The sequence below is a fragment of the Phragmites australis genome, chromosome 2 (assembly GCF_958298935.1).
Source record: "Phragmites australis chromosome 2, lpPhrAust1.1, whole genome shotgun sequence".
Lineage (NCBI taxonomy): Eukaryota > Viridiplantae > Streptophyta > Magnoliopsida > Poales > Poaceae > Phragmites > Phragmites australis.
The window spans coordinates 7,628,298-7,646,525 of NC_084922.1; positions in this window are offsets into that span (position 1 = coordinate 7,628,298).

Consider the following 18,228-nt stretch of genomic DNA (forward strand, 5'->3'; position numbering starts at 1 on the left):
TACTTGGCGATGAGGTTGCTGGCAGCTCGGCGCAGGCTGGCGAAGGGGTCACCGCAGGCGGCAGTCGCCGTGCCAGAGAGGAGGGCGCCACTGAAGTTGTTGAGGAGTTGGCGCCGGGAGACCGGGGAAAGCGTCCCCGGGCCTTGATCCTGGTGCCGGACTCTCCGCCGTCGCCGACGGCAGCGGTGGCATTTCCGGTGCTGGAGCCGCGCCTGGTGCGGATGGGGCCTGCATCGGCGCCCGCGACCCGCACGGCGGAGACCGAGACCCGTGCGGCGGCACCCGAGGCCCGCACGACGGCGCCCGTGGCCCGCGCAGCGGCTCAGCCGAGCCCCCAGCGGAAGAGGCGGCGGGAGGAGTCCGGACCGACAGTGCCGGACCCGGACATCAGGCTCCCAGCGGCCAAATGGCGGTATCGGTGAGTCTTCTTGCTTGCTTTTCCATGGGCATTTCCGGCCCGAACTGAGTTTTGACAACTTTCACTTGTCTCCCGTAGGCCGGCTGCAGGCGCTGCTGTGACGGAGAGAGAGCAGGCGCCGGGGGCAGAGCCGAGCCTGCCCGCCGCGACGGCGGAGGCCGACATAGGAACGGCGGAGATGCCAATTGACGTGGCGGCCCCTGGGAGAGAGGCGGAGGCGGCGGCTGAGAGAAGGGCGCCGGCGGAACCTACCCCGGGCGCGGAGAGCCCGGGGCGGATAATGGTGGAGGTGGATGTTCTGCCGGGGCCGGCGGACAGGGCGGCCGATGCGGGAATGCGGCCGCCGTCCGAGACCTTGGCTCCGGCGGAGACTACCCCGGGGAGGCAGAGCCCGGGGTGGATGGCGGCGCAAGGCCCGGCGGAGAGCTCGGCCCCCCTGGAGGCATCCCGCGGAGAAGCCTGGGCCCTCCCAGTGCCCGGCCGGCCTGCCGATCCCTTCCTGGCAGCCATTAAAGGCGTCCAAGTAGCAGTCGGGCAGCTGGGCGCAGTGGTGAAGGCCAAGGAGGGGGAGCTCGAAGCCGAGCGCGCCCGCCTGGTACTGGAGAAGGCGCAGCTGGCGGGCGCCCAGGAGGAGGCCTGTGCGGCAGCCGCGCGGGAGCAGAAGCTCCTAGAAGACATCCGCGCGGAAGCCGCGCGGGAGCGAGAAACTCTGAAGACCGCGCGGGCAGAAGCCGCGCGGGAACAAGAAGACGCCGCCCGCTTGGCTGAGGCGTCGAGGCAGCAAGCTGCCGAGGCCCTTGCCAGGATGGGGCAGGCGCAGGAGAGGGAGGTGGCGGTCGCAGCCCGGGAGCAGGCCGCGGAGGAGCGGCAAGCCGAGCTGGCCCGCCGGGAGGGCGCGGCCGAGAAGACGCGCGCCGACCTCCAGCGCTGGGAAGACGATCTCCGGAAGATCAGAGAAGAATTCAAGCGCTGGGAGGAGGACGTCTCCATCCGGGAAGTGGATAATGAGCTATCGGCGTCGGATCTCGGTGCCCGGGAGGATTCGGTGGCCCAACAGGAGGATGTGTTGGCCCGGCGGGAGAATGAGCTGAGTCGCCGAGAAGGCGAACTGAGTCGCCGAGAGGGCGAAGCTGCTGCTGCGGCGGCCGCCGCGGCTACCAGGGCGGAGGAGAATGCGAAGCACGAGGCGGAACTGGCCGCCCGCGAACGCGCCTTGTCCGAGATGGTGGCCAAGACGAAGCAGGCTGCCGCCCCCGCCGCGGCTGGCGGTTCTTCCGGTCCGGCCGGGGACCAGGGACTCGAGGCACAGCTGCGGGCCGCCAAGGAGAAGCTCGAGACCGCCTTTGTCTCGCGGGTCAACCTCGAGCATATGCTGGAGGACATACTCCGGCGGATGCGACGGGCCGTGGAGAAGGGTGGTCTCGGATGGCTTGTCGACGACAAGAAGGGCGACGGCCCCGCACGGCAAGTGTTGGGGCTGCAGCAGGTCTGCGAGCGCCTCGAGACCCTGCCTTGGGCAGTCCAGGAACTTGCCGCCCGGGAGGGACATGGCTTGGCACGTGCCGTGGCCGAGCACGTCCTGGCCTGCTACCGAAGCAGGGACCCGAACATCCCACTGGAGCCGGCGCGGGAGGGAGTGGTCGAGGCTGAGGGGGAGGCCGCCCGGGCAGCGGTCCGGAGCACCGCCGCTGAGGTGGCGGCCGGCTTCAGGCGAGAGGTTCCGCCGCCGCCAGCCCCCGGGGATGACTCAGAGGATTCAGCCGACGCCTCTGCCGCCGACTAGATCTTTGGCAGCCTCTTTTCTTTTGTTGTAGATGTAGGAGTGAACCCTTAGAAAATGCCTTGGAAATATCCTGTGAATATTAAATGGCTGTTTTTCCTTGGGCTCGCAACTCCAGTTTCTCTGTGTGTTCGATGCTTCTTCCGATGTTTTACTTCGAAGTCCCGGGGAGTACTCAGTCGGGCCGTTCCCGACCTTCCCGTCCCCGAGGATGAAGTTGTCTTTGATCGCTGTTACTGGCACAGTCGGCCTTCAAGCTCTCACGAATCCGTATTGCCTAAGTTAAGAACAAAGATATAGACTTCCTTGTCCGGGAGATGGATTGATCCCACGCGGAACACGCCGTGCCTGATGAACACTTTTTCACTTTGCGACCACTCAGTTAGTAGAAGGGAGACGCGTGCGGGCGAGAATGTGACCAAGAGTCCTCGCGGTCCAGTGGTGCCCGGGCTTAAAACGGGCCAGGCCGAGCACTAACAGCCTGCCCTCGAGACCTGAGCTCCGGACTACCCGAGTAGCTCGAGCGATAGGATTACCCAGGGCACCCGAGGACTCGGTAGTGCTCGGGGTCCTTAAAAGCGGACCGAACACCACGACCACCACGAAGGGCTTCGGTCAGACGTTATCGCGAGCACGCTACTCTTTTCTGCAAACCGTTCTGTCGTTCTGGGAAAAAGTAGTCACGCGGCAGGGTTTTGCGTGCGAGGAGGCTACCTCGCCGAACAGATTAAACCGCGAGAGCCCCCGAGAGTGACTCGAGGACATAAATTTACTTAAAGCAGACTTGTCTGAATATAACCACTCACCGGACAGCTGTCGGCCTTCCGGCTCATCGATCCAGGAGGGATGTGCTTCCGAGCTCTGGTGCCCGGGGACTCGATTCTTTCAACGGAGCGCCCGAGTGCCCAGAGGCATACGAGGCTCCTAGGGTCGGGTGATCTCGACCACCCAAGCCTAAGTGGTAGGACCACCCGAGGACCCTTGGGGCCGACCAAAGACCGGGGCATTGAAGCCCTCGCGGCCGAGCTGCTTGCGATCGCCAGCCTGTGACTTAAGAGAAAAAATAGGATTTCTTTGTCTGGTGCGCTCTGCCAGTGCGGTACTTGTTATAGACTACTCTTGCTTTCGACCCGAGACCTCTCGAACACCCAAATCGGCTGACAAGAGCGGGCAGAGGCATAACCCAGAGGTCCTATGGTTTGGTGGCGCCCGGGTATGACAGACCAGACCGAGCACCGACAGCCCGCCCCGGGGGCCCGAGCTCCGGACTACTCGAGAAGCTCGAGCGATGGGATTACCCGGAGCACCCCGAAACTCGGTAGTGCCCGGGAGCCTGTCACGACACCAAACACCACAGCCTACCATGGCGGACGTAAGTCAGCGGCGACTGCTCGCATGCATACCGATCGGGATTCTTTTGTCAGCGGGGAAAAAGAGAGAGCGAACTTTTTCTCGCACAACCGAGCTCCTCACCAGACAGATTAAACATACGGAATCCAGAAAAAGTATTTTGACATAGCGATTGCTTATTGAAAAACTTAATGTGCAATATTTACAAGGTTGGGCGACAGCGACTTACCCCACGGGGCGAAGCCTTCAGACTGCTCGGACGGGGAGAAGCCCCCGGCCTTGCTAACCTGAACCGCGAGCACGACCATCTACGGGTAGAAGCGTCGAAGATGCTCGATGTTCCACAGATTCGGGAGTGGCTGTCCTTCCTCCGTCGCCAACCTGAAAGAACCTGCCCGGGGGACTGCGATCACGGTGAAGGGACCTACCCACACAGGGGACAACTTATTCATTCCTTCGCGCGACTGGATGCGTCGGAGAACTAGGTCCCCCACCTCGAGAGACCGAGCCCGGACATGGCGCAGATGATAACGCCGCAGACTCTGCTGGTACCGAGCCGCCCGGACAGCAGCAAGCCGTCGGCGCTCTTCCAGGTAGTCCACGTCGTCGCGCCTTTGATGCTCCTGCTCACCCTCAGAGTATGCATGCACTCGAGGGGAGCCCAGAGTGAGCTCGGAGGGGAGGACTGCTTCGGCGCCGTAGACGAGGAAGAAAGGAGTCTCCCCGGTGGCGCGGCTTGGCGTAGTCCGATTGGCCCACAGCACGGCTGGCAGCTCGTCTACCCATCCCTTTCCGTGCTTAGCGAGCACGTTATAGGTCCGGGTTTTGAGGCCCTTCAGTATCTCCGCATTGGCGCGCTCGACCTGCCCGTTACTCCGAGGATGAGTGACGGAAGCGAAGCAAAGCTTGATGCCGAGATCTTCGCAATAGTCCCCGAACAAGACACTAGTGAACTGGGTGCCGTTGTCGGTGATGATTCGATTGGGGACACCGAAGCGGCTGGTGATGCCGCGGATAAACTGGAGCGCCGTGTTTTTGGTCACCTTGACGACTGGGACCGCCTCCGGCCACTTGGTGAATTTGTCGATAGCGACATATAGGTATGCATAGCCCCCGATTGCTCGGGGGAATGGACCCAGAATGTCCAAACCCCAGACCGCGAAAGGCCATGACAGGGGAATGGTATGGAGAGCCTGAGCTGGCTGGTGAATCTGCTTTGCATGGAACTGGCATGCCCTGCAGCGCCGAACCAGCTCGGAAGCATCCTGGAGAGCTGTAGGCCAGTAGAAACCTTGCCGGAAGGCTTTCCCGACCAGCGTGCGGAACGATGAATGGCCACCGCACTCGCCCTCGTGGACCTCAGCGAGAAGATCGCCGCCTTCTGCCCGAGAGATGCATTTCAGGAGGACACCTCCTGCGCTACGTCGGTAGAGATCCCCATCTACTATGGCATAGCGTTTGGACTGCCGAGCAACCCTTTCGGCAGACGCCTCATCCCCAGGTAGGAACTTTTCTTTCAAGTACCCTCGGATGTCAGACATCCACGAGGCATCTTGAGAACATTCGGCGAGCACAGCGCACTCGCCGGACGACGGCGCCCTGACGGGGCTTCCCACTGAGGGCACCGCCGGGGTTCCCTGAATTGAGTTCGAGGTTTCCCCTTCATCCTGTTCGGCAGGCAGGACGGAAGGCCGTGCGAGTCTTTCTTCAAAGACTCCGGCAGGGGCGCGCGCACGTGAGGAGGCCAGGCGAGAGAGCTCATCGGCCGGAGCATTGTCGCGGCGAGGGATATGCCGTAATTCGAGGCCGTCGAAGCGTCTCTCGAGCTTTCTGACTGCATCCACGTACGCTGCCATTTGAGGATCCGTGCACTGGTACTCCTTGGAAACCTGGTTGACGACCAGCTGGGAGTCCCCTTTGACCAGGAGGCGACGAATCCCGAGCCCCACCGCAGCCCGGAGGCCGGCGATGAGACCTTCATACTCCGCCATGTTGTTGGATGCGCGGAACTGCAACTGCACGACGTACCGGAGCTCTTCACATGTTGGGGAGGTGAGAACCACTCCGGCCCCTGCGCCTTTCAATGAGAGGGAGCCATCGAAGTGCATAACCCAGTACCCGGGCGCGTCGTGCCCAGGATAGGCAGAGATCTCTTCTGGGATGACGCAGGGGACGGGCGTCCATTCTGCCAAGAAGTCGGAGAGTGCCTGGCTTTTGATTGCCTGGCGACAGACGAAGTGTAGGTCGAATTCCGCCAACTCAACCGCCCATTTGACAACGCGCCCGGTGCCCTCCCGGTTCTGGAGAATGGGTCCCAGTGGATAAGTGGTAACCACCGAGATCTTGTGCGCCTGGAAGTAGTGGCGCAGTTTCCGGGAGGCGACGAGCACGGCATAAAGTAGCTTCTGCGCCTGGGGATACCTTGTCTTGGCCTCCCGGAGGACCTCGCTGACAAAGTACACCGGTCGCTGTACCCGGCGGGCCCGGATGGTGGCCCCACCCGGGGGGCTGCCACAGCCCCCAGGGTCGGCGGTATGGTCGGGGCTGGCCGGGCACTCGGGCTCGATTCCTTGGTTGGGAAGAGTAGTGTGTTCGGGCTCGACCCTTTGCCCAGGGGGAGCCGCGAGGATAAGTGAACGGTCGGGGGCCTCTGGGAGCTGGGACCCAGCACCCGGCCCCGAACATTCGTCGCGCTCCACCACCAGCACTATGCTCACGACCTGTGGAGTGGCCGAAACATAAAGCAGTAGGGGCTCACCTTGGGAGGGAGCCACCAAAACGGGTGGCGAGGTAAGGTACTTTTTTAAGTCGCGGAAGGCCTGCTCGGCTTCCGACGTCCAGTCAAAACGACCGGATTTCTTCAAAAGCTTGAAGAGGGGGAGTCCTCGCTCCCCGAGCTTGGAGATGAAGCGCCCGAGGGCTGCCATGCAGCCGGTGAGGCGCTGGACCTCCTTGAGTCGAACCGGGGGTCGCATCTGCTCGATGGCCCGGATCTTCTCCGGATTGACCTCGATTCCTCGGCCAGAGACCAAGAAACCAAGGAGCTTGCCCGCCGGCACCCCGAAGACACATTTCTCCGGGTTGAGCTTGAGGCGGGTAGAGCGAAGACTGTTGAAAGTCTCGGCAAGGTCCTCGAGCAGGGTGGCGCGGTCTCGGGTTTTGACCACGAGATCGTCGATGTAAGCCTCGACGTTGCGGCCAACCTGCGAGTTAAGAGTGATACGAACGGCGCGCTGGAAGGATGATCCAGCGTTGCGCAGGCCGAAAGGCATTGACATGTAGCAATAAGTCCCCACCGGGGTAGTAAAAGCAGTTTTTTCCTCGTCCCTTACGGCCATGCGAATCTGGTGATACCCAGAGTTTGCATCTAGGAAGCACAAAAGATCACACCCCGCAGTTGAATCTACGATTTGATCAATGCGAGGTAAGGGGAAGGGATCTTTAGGACAAGCCTTGTTAAGGTCGGTGTAGTCCACGCACATGCGAAGCTTGCCGTTGGCCTTCGGGACGATGACTGGGTTTGCTAGCCAGTCGGGGTGGAGGACTTCTCGGATGAATCCGGCATCGAGGAGCTTGCGGACCTGCTCGCGGATAAACTCCTGGCGCTCTGGCGCCTGCCGCCGGACCTTCTGCTTCACTGGGCGGGCGTCCGGACGCATAGCCAAGTGATGCTCGATCACCTCCCTAGGGATCCCGGGCATGTCGGACGGTTGCCAGGCAAACACGTCCACGTTAGCCCGGAGGAAGGCGACGAGCGCGCTTTCCTATTTGCTGCCCAGGTTGCTACCGATACGGACAACCTGGGTAGCGTCTTCGCCCACCTCGACCTCCTTCGTTGGAACAGAGGTGTCGGCGGCGAGTCGGGGTCTAGATGAAGAGGGTCCCGGGCCCCCTGAAGAGCCATCAACCTCGGCCTGCGCTGAGACCAGAGCCATGTATGATTGTTCGGCGCAGGAGACAGCGCCGCCGGAGTCGGCGATCACGGAGATAGAGCCTGCGGGGCCGGGCATCTTAACCGTAAGGTATGCATAATGCACGGCCATCATAAACTTGGCGAGCGTCGGACGCCCGAGGATGGCGTTGTAGGGGAGAGGGAGCTCTGCGACATCGAAGAGGACGCACTCCGTGCGAAAGTTGTCCCAGCTCCCGAACGTGACAGGCAACTCAACCTGCCCGAGGGGCAGGGAGTGCCCGGGGTTACTCCACAGAAGGGGAGTGACGGCTTTAGGCGTCGGGAGGATACTTGCAGCTTCTCAAAAACCTCTTTGGAAAGGAGGTTGAGGCCGGCGCCACCGTCGATCAGCACTCTGCCGATCTTGACATTGCAGACAGTGGGGGATACTACCAAAGGTAGCCGTCCCACGGCTGCAGTACTGGAGGGGTGATCAGCCATGCTGAACGTGATCAAAGCATCCGACCACCTTAGGGGTCTTGTGGCCTCCTCGCTCGGGGTTGCCGAGCATACTTCGCGTCGCATGACCTTGATGCCACGGCGCGAGCAGGGTGTGTAAGCGCCCCCGTTGATGAAGGCGACGGTATGCTCGGGCTCCTGGAAGCCGAGCTCGGTGTTGTTGGGGACGACCTCGGTATCGCCTCCTCCGCGGGACTCGTCGCGCTCCCTCTGGCGCTGCTCCACGAGTCCTTTGACCGTACGACACTCCGTGAGGTCGTGCCATCTGGTCAGGTGTATGGGACACCATTTACCTGGCTCGGGCCCCGCGGGAGCGTGGGCCCTCGCTGGAATAGGAGCTCGGCCAGGGGCCGGGGCTCTTGCTGGAGCTGGCGCCCTAGCCGGTGCCGGGGCCCTCGCGGGCACAGAGGCCCGAGGAGGAGCCCGAGCAGGGGCCCTGACGGGGCGCCGATCGACACCCGGCTGACGCTCTTGCCGGTGATCGGGCTCTTGCGGCACCCTATGAGCGGGGACTTGGGCTGGCTCGACGGGAGCGGCCTCGCGCTTCCTTCTCTTTTTCTTTTCCCGCTTATCAGAGCGGGAAGAACTTGGCTGATCGGAAGCGGGGCGAGGAGCATGCCACGCCCTGGCCTCCGCAGCCTTGGCGCACTTATCGGCCAGTGCGAAAAGTTCCGCAGGGGTCTCGATCTCGTGCGTACCTAGCTTCTCGAGCATCCGCTCATCACGGACGCCCTGCCGGAAAGCAACAATAACAGCATGGGGGGCCACTCGCGGAATAGTGTTGCGAACCTGGCTGAAACGCTGTATAAATCGCCGTAGCGTCTCCCCTTCCTGCTGTTGGACGGCGTGGAGGTCGCACTCCAAACCGGGACGTGCGAACGTGCCCTGAAAGTTGGCCACGAATTGGTGGCACAGGTCATCCCAGGAGCTGATAGATCCTGAGGGTAAGTTCATAAGCCAAGAGCGGGCGGAACCCCTCAAGGCAACATGAAAATAGTTTACCATCACCTTTTCGCTGCCTCCGGCCGCTTGGACAGCCGTCGTGTAGATCTGGAGGAACTCGACGGGGTCGATGGACCCGTCGTACTTCTCCGGCAGCTCGGGGCGGAACTTGGAAGGCCACCTCACCCGGCGGAGCTCGGTGGTGAAGGCACGGCAACCGGTGCCGTACCCCGCAGCACGAGCGGGGGCTCTCGGTGGCGAGAAGCGGCGAGCCGGGGATCCCCGGTGGTCGTGGGCCGGGAGAGAGGAAGCCTGGTCCTCTGCCCCAACCCCCTGCCGGGTCTCCCGCTGACGTTCGAGAGTGACTCGGGCATCTTCGTGGCCCCTCCGCTCGTCAAGGTGCAAACGAAGGTCCCGGGCTCCGGACATGGCCAGGGGGACGGCACTCCGCCTGGAGACCCCTCGGCCCGTGCGGGTGTTGCCCGTTGAGGAGCCGGCTCTGGCGGCACCATGCTGAGAAGTGGCGCGAGGACTCCCGGCCTGCACCTGGCGACGAGCAGTGCCGACCAAAGCGACGACATCTTGCATCCACCGGCCTTCCGGAGTGTTTGGCGTGGCCTGAATGGGCGGGTGTCTGAGGAGAGCATGTGCTGCAAGCAACGCGCTCCCTGGGCTGGCCTCATTGAAAGCGAGCCTGCGCCGAGGCGGCACCCGACGTGGTCCAGAGGCGGACCTGGCGGCCGGGGTCCCGACCACCTGCTGGGGGTTGGAAAGTACGTCGGCAGCGGCGGCAGCGTTGATGGGCCCAGCGCCTTGATCCCCTTGGGCGGGAAAAACCGCACGCGTGGATGGCGGCTGCCGCGGGCACGCAGCAGCGACGGGGCTTTCTCGGTCGTAGGGCAGCGTTCCGTTACTGGAAGTGGAGCCGGAACGCTGGAGACGGTGCCCACCGGCCATCCTTTCCTGTGAAAAAAAAGTGAAACAAACAATCCAGGGATATTCCCCCCTACCTGGCGCGCCAGCTGTCGGAGAGTGAACTCCTGTCGCAGGGATCCCGAGAGACCCCTTTTTAGAGATTCGGCCGGGGGGATGATCCTGGAAAAGCTTGTGTGGGAAATAAGCGGGAACGGAAATAAATGCGATGGCTAGTGGGAGACGATCACCCTAATGCAAGGAAAAGTGGGTACGCTGGGTTTTAGACAGGTTCGGGCCGCACGGAGGCGTAACACCCTACTCCTGTATGAGCGCTATATTTATCCTTGAAGGGGATTCTTCAAGGAGGTATCTGGTTCTAAGGGGAGAACTGTTTACAAAGAGCTTGAGGCTCTTATGTTCTAGCTTAACTTGAGCTGGTTCGAGTGTCTGTCGATCTATCTTTGGCCTGGTTCGCCAGAGATTGTTGGTTGTCTGGTCTCTTGGTCGTCTTGTGGTCGGGGGCTGTTGCTCTCTCCTTTTTTAGTGTTCTCCATCCTTTCCTTTTATAGGCGCGCCGACCTCAACATATCCTGAATGGGAAAGAGGGGACGCGAATGCCAAGGTGCCACGGAGAAAGGCGTAATCATTTCATCTTGGCGAAGTGACAGGGGCGGTGGAGAAATGCGGCGCGCATTCGACCACCAGCCGCTGCGGAAGCCTCGGGGCGCCATAAAAGGGGCCCACCGGGCAGCCTCAGAGGTGCCCGGTGCGCCCACCCTGTCTTGTTCTTCTGCCAGGGCAGGGTGGCAGGCGGAGCGCTTCGATTCTGGCAACGTTATCCCGAGGCACCTGGATGAAACGGGACGGGACCCGTGCATTTAATGGACCCACGGCCCCCTGCCAGTGCATGGCAGGGTCTGACACTGGGGCGTGGGCAGCTGAGAATGTCAGGATGTCAGACCGCGCGTGCCTATTAAATGCGGTATTGGGCCTTTGACTGGATGACACCCTGACGACGGGACCCTTCGGGTCGTTGAATGATCTTGCGCGAACCTTCGGGGAACCGAGTCCTCGGGGGCTGCCATGTGCAGCCCCGAGCACTCTCTCCCGAGCACTTCGGTGGGACATTCGGGGCACCGAGTCCTCGGGGGCTGCCACGTGCAGCCCCGAGCACTCTCTCCCGAGCACTTCGGTGGGACCTTCGGGGCACCGAGTCCTCGGGGGCTGCCACGTGCAGCCCCGAGCACTCTCTCCCGAGCACTTCGGTGGGACCTTCGGGGCACCGAGTCCTCGGGGGCTGCCACGTGCAGCCCCGAGCACTCTCTCCCGAGCACTTCGGTGGGACCTTCGGGGCACCGAGTCCTCGGGGGCTGCTACGTGCAGCCCCGAGCACTCTCTCCCGAGCACTTCGGTGGGACCTTCGGGGTACCGAGTCCTCGGGGGCTGCCACGTGCAGCCCTGAGCACTCTCTCCCGAGCACTTCGGTGGGACCTTCGGGGCACCGAGTCCTCGGGGGCTGCTACGTGCAGCCCCGAGCACTCTCTCCCGAGCACTTCGGTGGGACCTTCGGGGTACCGAGTCCTCGGGGGCTGCCACGTGCAGCCCCGAGCACTCTCTCCCGAGCACTTCGGTGGGACCTTCGGGGCACAGAGTCCTCGGGGGCTGCTACGTGCAGCCCCGAGCACTTCGGTGGGACCTTCGGGGCACCGAGTCCTCGGGGGCTGCCACGTGCAGCCCCGAGCACTCTCTCCCGAGCACTTTGATGGGACCTTCGGGGCACCGAGTCCTCGGGAGCTGCCACGTGCAGCCCCGAGCACTCTCTCCCGAGCACTTTGATGGGACCTTCGGGGCACCGAGTCCTCGGGAGCTGCCACGTGCAGCCCCGAGCACTCTCTCCCGAGCACTTCCTTCTTGGTATTTGGGCTCTGCGGATCATCGGGGAACTAGGGTGCTCGGGAACCAGAAGCGGCGGCCCCGAGCACCTTCTCCCGGGACTTAGCTTCTACCTACCTTGCAGGGTGGTGACATGTGGTGGATGGCCGGCCTGGCCTCAGGACTTAGGGACCCCTGGTTCTAAATACACCGACAAGGTCTAATCGTCTGGGGAGGCCGGGGAGGCAAGCAGGCAAGAAGCTTGTCTTATATACCTAGGGTTCATTACATGGGCTATTGGGCTTCGTGGGCTGAAGTTCAGGACCCATGGGCACCCGTGGGGGATATTTAAAACCTGCCCCGCCCCCGCCCCGTTTCGGGTCCCCGAACCCGAAGACCTGTGGGGGAAGAAACAAACCCGCCCCTGCCCTTGTCGGGTCTAAAACCCGCAGGGACCCGACCCGAGCCCGCCTGACTGCCATCCCTAGTTGATGTCTTTAGAAATCTGCATGTAGTAATTATACAGGTCGACACATGCTTGTCGTGCTCTTATTAGGTCATCTATTGTAAGCAAAGTCTTCCTATATTTGAATTTCGTATGAGAACTAGTCCACGTTGCTCCAATGACCTTCGACCTCTTTGGCATGTACTTCTTAGAGTCTCTTTTCTCGGTCTCTTTTTCCTTCTTATATGGGCTTTTCAGGGGAGACATCATTAGAGCTATAAGAGAGGCTGGTGGATGTGGAGGAGAGGCAGTGGAGTTGGTTTATTTAGAGGATGAGAAGGTGGTAAATCTTCCCTCTCTAGAAGTGAGGGGTGCGACGGCGGTGCACTTGAAACTCGTACAGATTGGGATGTACTGGAGATCATGATGTTGCCCCTTTTTCACTGGATTCTTTACCAAAGAGCTTCACTTATAGTTGTGACTTTATCATTGGGAGGAGCTCTAACAGGTGATCGGTGGTATTGCTATGCACCGTGTCCACCGTAACCACGGCATAGCCAGCACGTATCGGGACCATATGTAAGATGCAGACGTCTGGAAGCACCTGGCCCCTTACAACCTCAATGAGATATCCGTTAGGGCTGATTACAAGGCTGTAGGGCGTGGATCCTTCTAGCAGGTCAATAGTATCCAGTTTAGTCATGGTAGCACCTACTTGTTGATCGACCTCCTTGGAGATACAGCTACTCTTTTCTGCAGTTCTAGGGCTAGCTTTTGGTAGGATGGTAATCTCTATTTCATGTGCTGCAAGCATTTGCATGATGTTTGTGTAAACTCTTCGGGTGATGTCCCGTGTCAATGCATCTACGTCCACTGCACCTGACCTTTTTCTCTTCTTGTACAATCTGAGGTCTTCGCGAAAGTCGTATTTCCAGCCCTAAGAACTTGATACACCTCACACTCGACCTGGGTGCTTCGGGTTTCCCAGCGCTGCTGAGAGAACATCATGTTCCTTGACTCCGGTGAAAGAACCTTGGCTAGCTTCGGCTGCCTTTTCTTTTACTTTTTATGCGACTGACTGAGTTTCGCTATTTATAAATATGATTTCTCCTCTTTCAGATAGCTCACCCCTTGCACGCAAATATGATATTAATCGTCTCGAGAATTGCAACCAAGGATTCTCGCATACTTCTTTCGCTAACTTTTCATCCTTTGCCTATTATTTCCCCCCTTTTTCTCACGTAACCGATTGTGCTGGTCTTATGGTTGTACTTGTTTCTAGCCCGAAGTTGCTTCTTCTCTCCACTCTCATTTTTAAACTGCTCTGAGTTCTTCATCTGCACAAAAGCATCCTAATCTTACTCTTTTAAGTGTTCATGACTGCTGTAGTAAGACCCATCACTTATGATTAGATCATAAGTAACGGGTCATAACATGACTCGTTATTTATGACTGGTGCAGTGAGACTCGTCACTTATGACTAATGCATGGAGATTTGTTATTTATGATCAGGTCATTAGTGACATGTGTAGTTATGATCTGTTATTAATATGATAAGTGATATGTAATATTATGACTCGTCACTGATGACCTGTTATCAGTGATGGATCAATGTTCGATCTATGTAAGTGCCAGATTGTATAATAAACCGTCACTAAATTGTGTTTTTTTTTATCTGTTTTCCATATAGTGATAACATGAAAGTTTTACTAGGCCTTGCGAACGTATGACTTATAGGTACTATTCATTTACATTGAGATTCGTACGAAGTAGCAGATGAAACAAATCGTAAGATAGACCAGAGAATCAACGTATAGATGAGTATTTGATGAAGGAAATAGACGATCAAGATAGATACACAAAACGTACGAAGTTGTATTTCCCTAACTTCTGCTCCCAAAGGCTACTTGGAGCACAGATTAAATCTAGCTCTTCATTTTTCAAGGGTGAAATACATACTCCTATTTGCTTTGACTCAAATCACGCACGACGATGTCTCTGATCCTAGTGCATCTCCGAGTGCGCATACAAATCACATCATTTCAATTACTGCTGTTAGCTATGTGCGTTTAGCTTTTGCGGCGGCTGGATTAGGGCTACGACCTGGCCGCGAGAATGCGAGATACACGTTGGTATAAGAGTCAGTTAACCTCTAGTTCCGGCAAGAAGTGGATGCTGGCATGTCGTTCGACGCGCGCTGGCAGCAGAAGCTCTCGGACCTCGTGGCCTTGAACTGCTCCGACGTCGTCGGCGACGCCGGCAGGGATGCCCCTCGGCATGACCTGCGGATCTAGTCCGGATGGCTGCTATATTACCCTTTTGCTCTTGACGAAGTAATACTCCTTCGTATTGGGAGCTCACAAAGAGAGCCACTTGGGGAGAGGGACAGAGACACCTGCCGTTCACGTTCATCGAAAAAGTCGAAGCCAAACAAAACATCATCGATATATAAAAGACGAAGCTAATTGTTTTCTTTTAATAAAAACAGTTAAGTATCCGTACTTTACAATAAAAATATAAATATTAGACGTGATAACATCAAATATAAATTTAAGATATAAAATATGGATGTGATATGAAAACATCGCCAAATAAATACGTCTGGAGCAATATCATAATTTGATATCAGATATAGTCTGAAAAAGAAGTAGAATACTATTTGCTAATTTTTTTTCTAATTTTTTTTATTTATTTTTATTAATAAAATAGATCATATATCTGTAGCTAGTAAAGATATGGAGAGAATAGAGGAGAGTGAAATATAAAAGTGAGTAAATTAATTAAATTTTAAAGATTTTTATTAGATAAAAAAAGAATATATGAAGATGTGATACGTGGATCAACATGTATTTTAGATAGTAACGAAAATAATAATGCTCAAGTACGTGCATGATGTGCAGTGACGCTGGAAAAGTCCTACTGATAGCTTGGACGATGGAAAATGATACGACTTTCGGATACCAACGCGAGCGACACCGAGCGAGACAACACATGTAGTGCTATCGATCCATCGTGCCATTTCCCCACCGGTTCCTTGGCTCCCAATCCTCCTCTCCGTCGCTGTCCACTGATGAAAGGGACAAGGAGTCGAGAGGAGCTAGCGTTGTAGAGCACGGCCTGCAGGTTCTCTCTTCTTTTTTAGCCAACAGGCAGGTTGTGTGAACCCACCATCTTGCAACTCCCGAGTCGCAACGTATCTCTTCTCGTCTAGTCAAAATATAAAATTAGATAATATATTTGGACGTATTTTCCGAAATAGGTAATATGTAATTGTATTTATTAATTTAGCATTCGTATTCGGTACACGGTGTACTGAAAATAAATTTTTGATACATCGTGTACCGAAAAAGATATTTTCAGTACACGGTGTATCGAATACGACACTGTTACATATATTCGGCACACCGTGTGTCGAAAATGGACTGTATTCGTCACACGGTGTGTCGAAAAACACTTTTTCGGTACACGGTCATATCGCGTCTGCTTTTTTTATACGGTCATATCAGTACCGAAAAAGTGTTTTTTTGCACATGGTGTATGAAATACAGTTTATTTTTGGTATACAGTGTGTCGAATATGGGCAATAATGCTATATTCGGCACACCGTATGTCGAAAATGGTTTTTTCGGTACACGGTGTACCGACAATCTATTTTTGGTACACCGTACGTCGAATACGGATGCTAAATTAATAAATACGACTACGTATTACCTATTTTGATAAATATATTATCTAATTTTAGATTTTTGCTTTCTCGCCTCGTTGCGGAATATGCATGTGCCTTGGCGACCAAGTTCATCAACCGCATATCAAGAGTTGTCGTCACTCGTCAACGTTGATCCGTAGTAGAGACGCAGCAGCGCGCAAGCACGCACGTGACAATTACCTCCATGCATGTATCAAGTCATTTACAGTATGTTTGGTTTTGGTCTACGTCTGTCGTGCTAAAAGCTAGATGAACTAATTATTTGGTAGAGGAATTAGCCACGCGTGATTTCGTCTAACGTGAGCGTGGAAATGAATTAGACGTGGACGCGGGAGTATGAGCAAGCCAACTGTTAGCGTCCATTCAAACGACTAGTGGGACGAAGTCAACACTAATTTTTTTCAGTGTGAGCGTCGGCTTCGATCCAAACACGACCTTAGTTTCGACGACGTTCGAATACCAACTAACTAGCCAGACGACTCTCAGATTTTATCATCCCGTTAATTCGATCGCTCATGGTTTCACATTAAAAATTAAGATTATTTAATTACAAATAAAGATAATTTCATTTAGTAGCATATTACGTACGCCTCGTATCGTAGCTAGCCCTCAAAATTGTGATTTTGTTTAATTCTTGAAACGAATAGGAGATAAGCCTGCACCGCTGAAACGAAGCATCAGAAGCTAGCTAGCTGACACCAGACGGAGCAAACAAGAGTGCAAGGCCAGTAACCGGAGCCGGCCCGTCGATCTCATCGTCAGCATCCATCGACGATTGCAGCACCCCTATCCCACCCAGTATCGCCACCGACATCACCACCCTAACGCTGGCCGCCGCCGTCACAGCGCCGCCCGTCCGCCGCCGCATGTCGGGCGCATGTGGCGTCGAGTTTTCTTATTCGGTAGCTCCGTAGATAAATTTGTAGTGCTCCAGCTCCAGGCTTATGATAGTTCACGAGGTGTTACAAATGATCTTGTTCCATCGCCTCAAACAAGTGATCAGCCTTGGCAATTACTTGAAATCAAACATGCATAAGCACAGAATATAATACAGCAAAGTAGAAAAGAAGATATAATAACGAACTAGCGGGAACCTGATAACACAAAAGGTGAACTTTCCCGCGATGCAGTGACAAAATTAAAACTGAAGAACTAGATACCACCTCACGAGGAATCTGATTCCGATTTGACGCAAACACAGCAATAATCCTGCGTATTGTCTATATTCATCTCTGATTCGTCACTGGTTGATCAAAAAAGGTCAGTCTAGTGGTGCTAGGTTTCAGATTTGACAAGTCCTCGCATCACCGGCTTTCGGCAGCTAGCTGAGTGCTGCAAGAAGATGTCAGATCCAAAAATGGCACCTACCAAAGTATGGAATCCTCAAAAGATGATGTAGGAAAAACTCAGCAGTTCAGGGCACTGGAGAATCTCTCTAGATAGCTAGCTAGTAACTATTAAGTTGTCTTTTCATTATTTAAATGCTTATATATTATAACTAGTTTTCTGTTATGGACGAGTATATCTTCTATGAAAATTAGATGTCCTATCTCTTCCCTCTTTTTCCTCCACAGAAGATAAAAGCTGATATGAACTAGCTAGCTAATGTGTCATTTTTCGAGACGGCTTTCCCACTACTCACTAGCCGAAAGATGCGACTTGGTGTCACTACGATTATACTGTGCATGCATGATTGTATATATTGCGCAATAGCTCGTCCAATCGATGATAAAAGTTCAGAACGCCTAACCTTTGCTATATCTGTAAGTTGCTTGAGCTTTTTCTAGTACAACTCGATTTTAGCAGCCATCGGATTATCTTTAAAATGAGCGTATCAGTTTTTGAATTTGATCGCCATCATCACGGTTTTGAGCCTCCTATCTGTATTTCGTATTCCACTGTATTTTGTACTCCAATCGACAAAAGTTCAGGATGCAGCTGCAAAAGCCTGCTACTCCGGGATTATCTAATCTGAGTAATCTCAACTGCCCTCTCGACGGTCGCGCTTATTTTTGGATAACCGCGCAAAAGATCTCTCCGGGCCGGGGACGACTAACGAACAAAACGACAAATCCAAAAGCCCTAATCATCTGTCTTTTTTAATTTCACGCTTTCTAGAGTTCAAGATCCAAAATTTTGAAGAGGACGGCGAGTTTAGGGTTCATCGGTGATCCTAAGGTCAAAGAGAGGTTAGTGATAATTAGATCGGTGATAGGTTATATGTGGTGGTGTGGATTCGGTGATGGAGAAACCACCGGATATGAAGGCAGTGGATGGGGCGGGAGAACAAACAATGTGACATGATACAAAAGAGAGCTTTGGCTGGAGATAGGAAAAATAATCTGGTGTATCCGATGGAGATCAGACGAACGGCGTGATGGATGGAAGA